This window comes from Chenopodium album, chromosome 9 (assembly GCF_948465745.1).
Source record: "Chenopodium album chromosome 9, dcCheAlbu1.1, whole genome shotgun sequence".
Taxonomy (NCBI): Eukaryota; Viridiplantae; Streptophyta; class Magnoliopsida; order Caryophyllales; family Amaranthaceae; genus Chenopodium; species Chenopodium album.
Window position 1 is genome coordinate 30,216,411 of NC_137842.1, and position 11,472 is coordinate 30,227,882.

Genomic DNA, 11,472 nt, shown 5'->3' on the forward strand with positions numbered 1-11,472 from the left:
TAAATTTTAATCCTGTTTTATGAGATTTTTTGGCCTTGAACCCAGATTTTCACTCAAAAATAGTGAATTTTGGGTTAAAACAGCCTTTTGGAAAGCTTTCAAACCTTTTTGAAATGTGAAAAAGCCAAAATTTGACCAGAAATGCCTTTTTCCGAGCGTTTTTTCGTTTTTGACGAAATTTTTTTAAATCTTTTAATCTTGAATCATAATGGCATATTTATGGTATTTATGTATTTGCTTCTTTCCTTATTGCTTTTACATTTTTGGACCTCTTTAAGCATGGTTACTTTGTAGTAATTAGTGCTTGAAAGATTGGTTAAATTTTCACATAATTGCAAATCTATTACATTAAGTGTGAAAAAATTATTATTTGAGGCTTCTAAGTAGTAAAGATCCAATCTTAAATTGGTTAAAGTGGTTGGAACTTTAAGTTACTAAATTCCATGATTTTTTGTTGAACTCCACTAGTAGAAAAAATGCTTTTTGTAACTGGCGAAATTGGCTTTTTGTAACTAGCATTGTTGGTTGCTATTGCCACCGTTACAACTAGTGAAAATTATTCGTAACTGGCTTATGTTAGTTACTAATAATGTACTATTCGCAACTAGCTTAACCTAACGCCAGTTACAAATAGTCTATTTTCCAAGTTAGAAAGCATACTATTCGTAACTAGCGTTAAGTTACGCCGGTTACAAATAGGGAACAATTTGTAACTAGCATAACCTAACGCTAGTTATGAATAGTGTATTATTAGTAACTAGCAATTGTTAATGCACTAGTACATAACTAACTTTAAGTAACACCCAAAAAGTGTTACATAAAGTGGTAAAAGTGTTATTATAGACAATAGGTAACACTTTAGTGTGTGATACATCCGCCCATGTTACCTAAGGTCTTATGTAACAGTTTGGGTAACTTATGGTAACACTTTTAAAAGTGTTACTATAAACCCTTGTATGTAACACTTTTTAATATTTTTGGTATCATTTTTAATGTGTTACTTTTTATTTCTTAGGTAACACTAACTAATCTTTAGTAACATTTTTCAATCTTATAGTAACACTTTATCTGACTTTTTGTATCACTTTTGCAAACTAATGTAACACTTTGTTAGTTATTAGCTAGGTAACATTTTTCAATCATATTATCACACATAGTATCACTTTATTTGACACTAGTTTTGTGCCCGTGCGATGCCCGGGTTATTTATTGAATTTTAAGATAAATTTTTAATCTATATGTCAAATTTTAAATATATATCGTTTATACAAAATTAGTTAGGAATTGATGTGTTTTTGTGACAACTTAAACTATGTAGTAGACATGTAATGATTAATAATAATAATATTGGTGAAAAATATTTCTTGACCCGTAACCTGAAATTAAATAATGACCCTGTTTGAAATGACTTGTGACCAGATCCGATTGACAATGATGGGTCTACACACAGTAATAAAATTATATTAGATTGTGAAGTATATATTATTTAAATTGATTAGAATATATTATAAATAATGGATGTGGTGCATTTTGAACTAATTCCTTCACTTTGAAAAATATTATGATACAAAAAAAAAAAAAATTTATATGATAATTTATGCGAGTTATAATCTAATTATTTTTTGAATAAAATAATAATTCAATTTGTACATATGAAATATTGGTACTTTATTGAAAATAAAACTCTAAATTAATAATTTTATTCTAAAATTCTATCGAAATTTGATTGAAAATAGAATTATAAACTAATTTTTTTATCCAACAAATTGAATTCTATATAACTCTATCCTACGTGGCGCGACACTTGGCGAAAAGTTGAAACGCCAAGTGTCGCTGTCTCGTCGCCTGGCTAAAAGTTTAGCTTTATATATTAGTTATATGATGATTTTTTTATCCTACAAATTGAATTCTATATAACTCTATCCTACGTAGCACGACACTTGGCGAAAAGTTGAAACGCCAAGTGTCGATATCTCGTCGCCTAGCTAAAAGTTGAGCTTTATATATTAGTTATATGATTATGTATCCCTTTTTGCAAATTAATGTAACACTTATTAATTAATAAGTAACATTTTTTATTATTATAATAATTATTATTACTATGAATATTATTATTATTATGAATATTATTATGAATATTATTATTATTATTATTATTATTATTATTATTATTATTATTATTAAATAAATCACAAAAATGGTACAAATTACTTCACCACAAGCAATATTCATTATCAATAAAGTAAATTTAATCTTTAATTGATAAAGGTGAAGTCAAATACAAGAAAAAACAAAATATATCAAATCTTAGTAGTACTCCATTACACTATTACTATAAAATTAAAAGAAAAAAAAATTGCTCGAAGGAAAGAAAACTAATGGAATCAAGTATCTCTCTATCTTCTACTAATTGCTTGAAGATTTACGAGTATCTTTGTCTTCAATTAATCTGCACAATAAGGGGGAAAAAATCACACTCATAATACAACTAAATTAATCAAATATGCTACAGTCTTGTGTTTGAAATTTTACATCAATCGTACACTTAATTAAAAAAAAAAAAAATCAATCGAATATACACTAAAGTTAAACAGAGAGACATAATTAGGCTTGACAAGTGAACACAAAAGATGAATGTAATAGGCCATTATGAAAAATAACCATTGCCATCTGATCATATGATATATGAACTTAACATATTTCTAAAAAAATTTAGCATTGCGAAAGTAAATTAAATCGAACATACAGCTTGAATCACAAACACAATTACATCCATTTCAATAGCAAATCTATATGTCACACAAGTAATGAATTTCCGAGATTTAAACTTCATATCACTGAATATCCAATAATTCAACCGTAATACAAATCAGTTCATACCCAAAAATCATATCAATTTATATAGATCAATTAATGAAAAAAAAACCCATAAGTCAAATTCCATCAACTAATTTTGATCATATAAAAAATTTCATATAACATAGTCACAAGACCATTTAAGTTATTTGAACAACACACGACAAGCGTAACCGGTATTTCCCCAAAATTTGAATCGATCTACAAATAAGAAAAGGAGGGAAAATTGAAGACCTATACGTACGAGAAACACGAAAAATGAGAACTTTCTTATATTTTTCTTTGTTTAATCCCAGATAATAGAGGATGAAGAATAGAAGTTGAGGATAGCAATAAAATGAAAAGAGGGAATAGAGAAAGAGGAGGTGGGAGATGGGAATATCGGGATGGTAAGGTTTTGATTAGTGGAATGGTGAAAGAAATATAAATAGTAAGTGATAAATCACATAAATCAATTAGAACTATCACCATTGAATAACTAAAGAAAATGAGAGAGGAAACAAATCAGACTGCAGCCTGATGTTGCTGCTCCTTCAAACTTGCAGCCTTTTGCTAACTCGGACCCCTAGTCTCTACCCTATTTCCTATTCTAGTTTAAATTGTCCTCCAGTCTCATCAACAATTATTGTCATGGCCATCACAATTACAGCGAAAGAATTTCGCATGCATCAGAATTGGTTGAAGTAAATAGATAGTTAGAGAATGTAACAAAACATTACAGTACCAGAAACATCACAACATGCAACAACTTAATAATAAATTCTAGAAAGTTAAATATTGAAGGTTAGATTAAGCTTACATTTTAGAAGGATCAGCACTGGTGTATCCAGTTGGTTTCAGAATAGGAATCAAAACCTATACAACATTCAAATCAGCAAAGGTAAATATTCATCACCCAACTTGTTCAAAGCAAGAAATAAGATTGATTCATCAAACAAATTTAAAAATCAGGAAAAAAAAAAGTATACATAAAGGGGATGGGGCATGAAATTACCTCTCCATTAACAACAAAAATTGGAGAAATTTCGACAAACTATGTCATGCCAAACAGCCCTTAACTACAAGCAATAATCAATCAAGAAAGTAAGTAATTAGAAAGAAGAGGGGAAGAGGGAAGGCAAACTTTTTTACATACAAATTCAATTCATTTACTTCGTATATAAAACAAGATACACAAATTAGTTTCCGATCAATACATTTGTAACCCACCACAATGGCAATATAATCTAGATCTACACACCAATCCAAGTTGCAACTTCGGTATCAAAAAAACATAACAAAAATCAATTGAGAATCACCAACAATTAAGATGTGTCAAATCAAAACCATTAGCTAAATTGATTGGACTACACTACAAGCATCAACAAATTAAAGTCTTACGCAATCACACCACAATATTTGAGAAGAGAATTATCAATTGTCACATAGTCACATCGCTCACCTTGAAAAACAGTAACCCATTCCAATCTTTTCATATATAGATCAATTCCCTAAAACTTAGATTAGTTTATTACTAGTGCTATTATTACTAGGAGCTCGTTTCCCTATCTCCCTACCCCCATTAACCCCTTACTGCAGCATCAAATTTGAAGAATTAATATAAGCCAACAGTGGAAATTATTTTTTGAAAATATAAGCATCAAAACTGCAAAAATGGAAAGAAATAACTTAAGAAACTATTTTCAGAAAATAAGATAAATTTCTTTTACTCACCGTATCAAACATTCCCACCAGTCCATAGCCATCCAAACCCTTGACCGAAAGAAAAAAGCAAAGAGACAATGGGAAATTCTAGAATGAAATGCATGATTCACATAGTTGAAAAATATCAGACAATTTAGGTTTGAAAGAATTATGAGGGCTATATAAAGAACAAGTATAATTCGGGATATGTATGCAACCAATATACAATCAATTTGGAGGTACGAGGTAAAATACCCCTCACACCAAGACAAGCATGGAACTACAATGAGACTATAAAATTCACAATTTCTAGTACTTACCTGTCATTAACAAATATACAACAAACAAGTAAGTGATGCTCTCTATATTTATATAGAGGGGGTATAAAATAATTAAAGTATTGAGTCATCTTTGTTTTAGTATTTATAGAGAGGGGGTATGAGGTAATTTAAGTATAGAGTCATCTTTGTTTTAGTTAAACTAATGTTCTTTTCTGCTTTCCTCATAAAACTCCTTTTTACGAATTCAACAGTGAGAGTTGATTACATTGAACTCTTACCTCCAAAGCTTGTTGCTCAACAATCCACTGTATGTAAGGACAAAATCAACCAACCTAATAGACAAGGTATTGCACAATTATATTTGCAGCCTCTGTCTTGCCTACTCATGTAACTAACTAATATGGATTTTCTTGCATTAAGTGTCATTCATCACTACCCTGTAGAAATGAAATGTGAGTCTAATTCAATAAGATTTTAATTAAGCAAAAATTGGTCATATATTCTTTGTTGTAGATCTCAGAGGCAATATTTAGTCCACCTAAATAAAGGATATTTTCCATTGGTACCCAAGCTGCAATGCATGAACAATTGTGATCAAGATTTGATAGAACAAGGCGTGCAAACATAAAACTAATTTCTATGAGCTTGTTAGATGAAAATGAGACATGAATTGTTTAATAGATCACAAGTCTACTGGGGTCTACAATATAGCTAGCAAAGTAGCAATTGACAGGATAATCATGATTCATGATCATAGAACAATCAATTTCTTCTCGCCTTCTTTTTTACGACAAAGTGGAGTATCAACCATGTTTAAGCAAATGTTCAATCACCCAACCTAACTTCAACATACTTCAAATACACAACGTCAAATCAATCTCCTTAACACATCCTCTCTTGAATTAACTGCTTCAAAGAGATGTTCAAACCAACTATATATTCAGCTGAGAAATTGCAAACCTTTACACACACAATCAACTCCTTTCTCCTCAATGCAGTCAATAGACTAGCTTATTACACTATCAAAACTTTAAGCATGGAAGAGTATGAATACATCATCACACCCTGATCCAAATTTATCATAGCCAAAAAATCTGATAATAAACTATAATTCAAGCCAAAAATAAATTGGGTACCTCAAAAATCAAAACCCACTTAACAAAGCAACATAAATAAAAATTGGATCATCAGATCAAGAAATTGGGTCATCAAATTAATAAGTGGGGCAATGACGATACACCCACATAACATAATCAAAAGATAATCAAAGAGTTTTAGAATATGAAATCAGGGAATTTTGATAAGAAAATTAGAAGTATATTGTCGATTAATAAAGGGTGGGTTGAACAATCAATCAATTTTAATAACGTATTTAAGCAAAAAAAAAAAAAAGTTCGCTCAATGGAGGAACCCCAAATTGATTAATTATACTAACAAAAATGCGGGGCGTCTCTGCTCCACCCATTGTTATGGACACCATTGATGAAACTTTTAAAAATACCTAGAATTTTTTGCCTTTGAGAAGAAATAGGAAGGTGTACTATAAGGAGACGAAATTGCGCGCGGTTGTGGTTGGTTTCCATTGAAATTGAAATCAATAATCCAACAAAAAAAACCTACATAAAATTAAAGATTACCTTTCACGGAAAGACTCCGATCCACTCTAAGAGTAGCAACGGCCGCTAAGAATGCTAGATTGACAGACATGTGGATCGTTGCCCAGTGGGAGGTCGGTGAGAACTTTTTTCGCCAGTGTGGGTGGGCGTCAGCGTGGGCTAGGCGACAGTGAGGAACCAACTGAGATTTTGAGATATTAAGGAATTGGGAACGAGAAATAAAGGAGAAAAGATATTTTTTTTTTTTTTTTTTTTTTTTTTTGAGGAAAGAGAACTCAATAAGAACGATTATGTTTTTATTTTATTTTTTAGTATCAAAATGTTACAACCCCACATAAAATCAAAGTGTTATAACTAAGTGTTACCTAATATCAAAATGATACAATCAAGTGTTATCTAATATAAAAGTGTTACAACCAAGTGTTACATAAAACTAAAGTGTTACTCAAGTGTTACTTATATATCGAATAAGTTCATAACTATAAAAGTGTTACCATTTGGTGTTACCTAATGTCACTTTTGTACTAATGATGCCGATTACTTGTAGTGCTTATTATTTTATTTTTTTTTAAAAATTAATGGCAGCAATAGCTGACGCCACTAATGCCACCACCCATATGCTACATTTTTTTCATGTGAAGAAACATAAATTATTAATCAACTCTTATAATGAATAGGAAAAATTGCTCCCATTAATCTGAACTTTGCCTCATCCGCTGAAAATAATCCCAACTTTCGTTTATTATCTATTGCACCGAACTTTGGGGGGTATTAATTTTCGTTGCACCCAAATGACTTGCAACCGGTCAATCAGGTAAACATTTCTGAATTATTTGGGTGCAACGAAAATTAATACCCCCCAAAGTTCGGTGCAATAGATAATAAACGAAAGTTGGGATTATTTTCGGCGGATGAGGCAAAGTTCAGATTAATGGGAGCAATTTTTCCTAATGAATATCAATATAACCAATGTAAGACCAAATTTACTCGGACGTCTAGAAATACACCAACTATAAAGGACATATTATTATCCTACAATAATGATAAGAGATGTACAATGAGATCAACAAAACAGATTAATCTGAGAAAGTCTTGTAATCATCATCTCGTAAGGTCATATACAATTTTGCAGTTGCTTAATTGTAGAATAACCTTGACATATTATTGACCCATGCATCCAAAACCTGCCTGCCTAATGGTTCACATAGATCAATCTCAAAGAATCTCAAGAATCTTAGCTCATTGGATATCCTAAATAGTTCCAACAATAAAAACTTAAGTTTTTACTAAATCAAGTAGTGATGGTGGATTTCTTTACTTTTTGAATATTGAGAAGCTTTGGTGTTGAGTATTAAGAGTGCATAAATGCTATGTGAATAGAAACATGTAAACTATTCATGATGCATGCAAGGAACTATAAAATGTTATTAATCAAGCTGCATGAGAAGGGGGGAAGTCACCCAAATGCATCATATCCAATACAGGCACACATAATAAGTTCTACCAAGAGCCATTATTATAAGCAAGTTTAGAGATTAACATCAACATTCACCTCACTAAGAGAAAATGATTGAAATAGGGTAGATGCAACATAACACTATACAAGTATATTCTCAGAATAATGGGATCTATCTGTCAAATAAAAAAATTAAAAAAAAAAAAGAATGATGGGCCTAACCTCAACATCTCAGGATATAGAGCACAAAGTATCAAACTGCGTTCATGGCATCATCATCTCACTAGATTTTCTGTAAAAAGAATCTTGTTGAATAGAGAAAAGCAATACATGATTAGGAATTTAAGGTACATACTCGTAATCTCTATGTCTCTTAGTCGAAAGAAATTAATCATAATAGTACAGTAATATAGCACAGTAAAGAAAAACAAATTTTTGTAATGTAATCACCATGTCAGTCTGAAAACTTTTGCAAGTTTATCATGACACACACACTAATTTGTCTATATGGCTTCAACTAATGTCTTACACTCGACACCACAATTTCTGTAGTTCATATATTCACTATAACAAAACAAACTAACACTTATTTGGTAGAAAAAAGTTTTCAGTATAGTGAGCAAACAGTTATAAAATAACACATTATTGATGCGTCTATTTTATATAGTATTTTACCCCGTCCCTTGGTCATAATTAGTAGTGTTTTTGGCTCTTTAGAGCCACTTTTATTACTAATTGGTGTTTTATAGTGTTTTCGTAGATTTGGTTGACTTTTGCAGGGATTTGCACTTTTGGAGCATTTTCCCGAGATGTTATGGAGCATTCACGAGCACCGGAGAAACACGGCCAGTTTTTATAGCCCAGGGCCGGTTAGAGCCATCAAACCGGTGATTAAGGGCTCGGTATATGTGATACTGGGGCATTTGGACCGAGTATTAAAGACCCGAAGAGGAAACTCAGATTGGCCCGAAGAATTAGAGCCCAATCGTAGTCCAATTAGTGGCTCAAGAGAGCTGCCCGGCCAAAAAGGCTGGCGCCCGGAGGCGCGCCCGGCCGGGCGAGAGAAGCAAAGGTCAGCGCCCGAAGACGCGCCCGGCCGGGCGCGAGAAACATACCTGAAGGAAAAGGGCGCCCCCGATCGGGCGGTGCCTCGCCCGATCGGGCGCGTGTTATTATTAGGAGTTAATAGCATCATTTAAGTTTGTTTTAGTTTAGGATTCGTACGGAGTATAAATACTTCTCCGTAAAACGATTTTAGCATCTTTCTTTTTACCTTCTTTTACTCTTTCTTAATTATTTCTTAGATTTTCTCTCTCTACTTAGCTTTTAGATTAGTTTATTTCTCTTATACTTTGTTCATTATTTGATTCTTAATTCCAGATTTATTTTGGTAACAATTTCTCTTCTCTTAATCTTAGTTGTTTGTTTTATTCCCTTGATGATGTCTTGTTTTATTGCTTTGATTAGTTTAGTTTCTATTATGTGTGAGTAGTTCTATTTCTAGGGTTTATGGGGATCCATAAATAATATGAAGGGGTGATTTATTGTTGTTGATTGTCAATGCTGGATTAATTTCCTATTGATTGATTTAATGCTCTGTGACTAGATTAGGCCTGATCTTTTATGCATGAGTTTGACAATATTGATTCGAGATTCGACAGATGAGAATTGATGTTTAGGTCTATTTTCAATAGGCAGGTTAATTTATAAATGATTAAGTCGAGATTCGAAAAATGAGATTTAATACCGGTATAATTAATTGTGTGATTATAATACGTAGCGAAAGCCCTTTATGATCTGATTAATGTATTCATTGATGATTGATTATTATGTTTTACCCTGGAATATTATTTATTGGTGAACCTATGCCCTAGATCCTTGTATTCATTGTTTTCTCCCTATTTTTAATCTTCGTAGTTTAGTTTCATATTCAAATATATATATTGGTTACCTCATAATCTAGATTATATTAGTTAATTAGGAATAGAAAGACTCGTTTCTTTGTGGATTCGACCCTAATTCCCTATCTACATTACTTTGAGGATTTAGAAATTACTTTTGATTAGGGGATACGACTTTACCCTGTCAAAATTTGGCGCCTTTGCCGGGAAAACGGTTTTATTTTTATTTCTGATTATTTTTGTAGTCTAGGTTATTTCTTTTTGTCTCAAAGAACGTTAGTTATTTGAGTCAAATCTCATATTTGCTTTCAGTGTTTTTTGTTTATGCCCAGGTATTCCAGATCAGGGTACATCCCATTTGATCCTGAGATCGAACGATCCTTCCATAGACAGAAGAACCTTTACAAGCAAATTCTGGCGGACTCTGGTGATAATAATAATCACCGCGATCCTCCAACTGGTTCAAGCGATTCAGAGGTATCATCAGATCCAGAATCAGAGATGACGACTCCAAAGAAGCTTAGTGATTACTCATAACCAAAGTTTACAGATTTTCCACATCTCACTCCCACTCCGGCTCTTGATGGGGTACAATTTGAGATTAAACCCCAATTTATAACGATGATAGAGAGGAAGCAATTTAGTGGAGCCAAGGGTGAAGACCCAAATCTTCACATTGCAGACTATTGTCAATATTGCAATACAATCAGGCAAGCCGGGGTCACACAAGACCAAATCAGGGAGATTCTCTTTCCTTTCTCTTTGACTGGAAAAGCTCAATTGTGGTTTAATGGTTTAAATAGAACTGCACTTGGTATAACTGACTGGGAAACTCTTGTTTTGAATTCTTATAACAAGTATTATCCTGCAGAGAGAACAACCGTTCTACGGAGTGCAATTCAGAACTTTCCCCAAGAAGCCGATGAAACTATATATGAGGCTTGGGAGAGGTTCAAGGACCTACAAAGAGAATGCCCCCAATCATAATTTAGCACAATGGCAGTTAATCCAAGCCTTTTACAATGGCATTGGAAATTCATCTAGAATAATTTTAGATTCTGCAGCTAGTGGGAGATTTATGAATCTTAATGTTGAGGATGCAGGACAGGTTATTGAAGATATGGCGATACATAATTCCCAATATGGGAATCCTAGAGGCTTTGCTAACAAGGGGAAGCATAGTGTTGACTCTGTATCCTTTTTGCAAGCTCAATTGACCTCTATTTGCCAAAAATTAGATAATCTTAGCACTGATAATGTAGCTAATGTTTCTGCAATTAATAATAATGCTAATGAGGCTTTCTGTGAAAATTGTGGAATTATAGGTCATTGGGAACAAGATTGCAGGAGTTCCATGGAGCAAGTTAATGCCTTTCAAGCTTATAGGCAGAATAACCCATACTCCAACACCTACAATCCTGGGTACCGAAATCATCCGTACCTTTCCTACCGGAGTACTAATGTTCAAAATCCACCACCACAAGAACCACAGGCGCCACAGCAACAGCAGCAGAAATATTACCATCCCAATGCTGGCAAGAAAAACCAATCACAACAATCCTCCTCATCTTCCGACCCTACTTTGGTAGAAATTAGAGCGATGTTGGTTAATATGCAGAAGCACATGGAGAGTAGAGATGCGCAAATCGATCCAATTCTAGCACATAATAAAATTGTAG

At 32.7% G+C, this 11,472-nt stretch overlaps 1 long non-coding RNA gene across 1 annotated transcript; it reads right to left on the reverse strand.

The window, feature by feature from the left end:
* Positions 1-2,238: 2,238 nt before the first annotated feature.
* On the reverse strand, positions 2,239-6,662 carry LOC145559697 (uncharacterized). Its single transcript, XR_014092880.1, has 4 exons — positions 6,458-6,662; positions 3,851-3,914; positions 3,656-3,711; positions 2,239-2,449 (listed from the first exon to the last, which is right to left on the reverse strand). It is a non-coding gene; the product is annotated as an uncharacterized LOC145559697 (long non-coding RNA).
* Between the last annotated feature and the right edge of the window lie 4,810 nt (positions 6,663-11,472).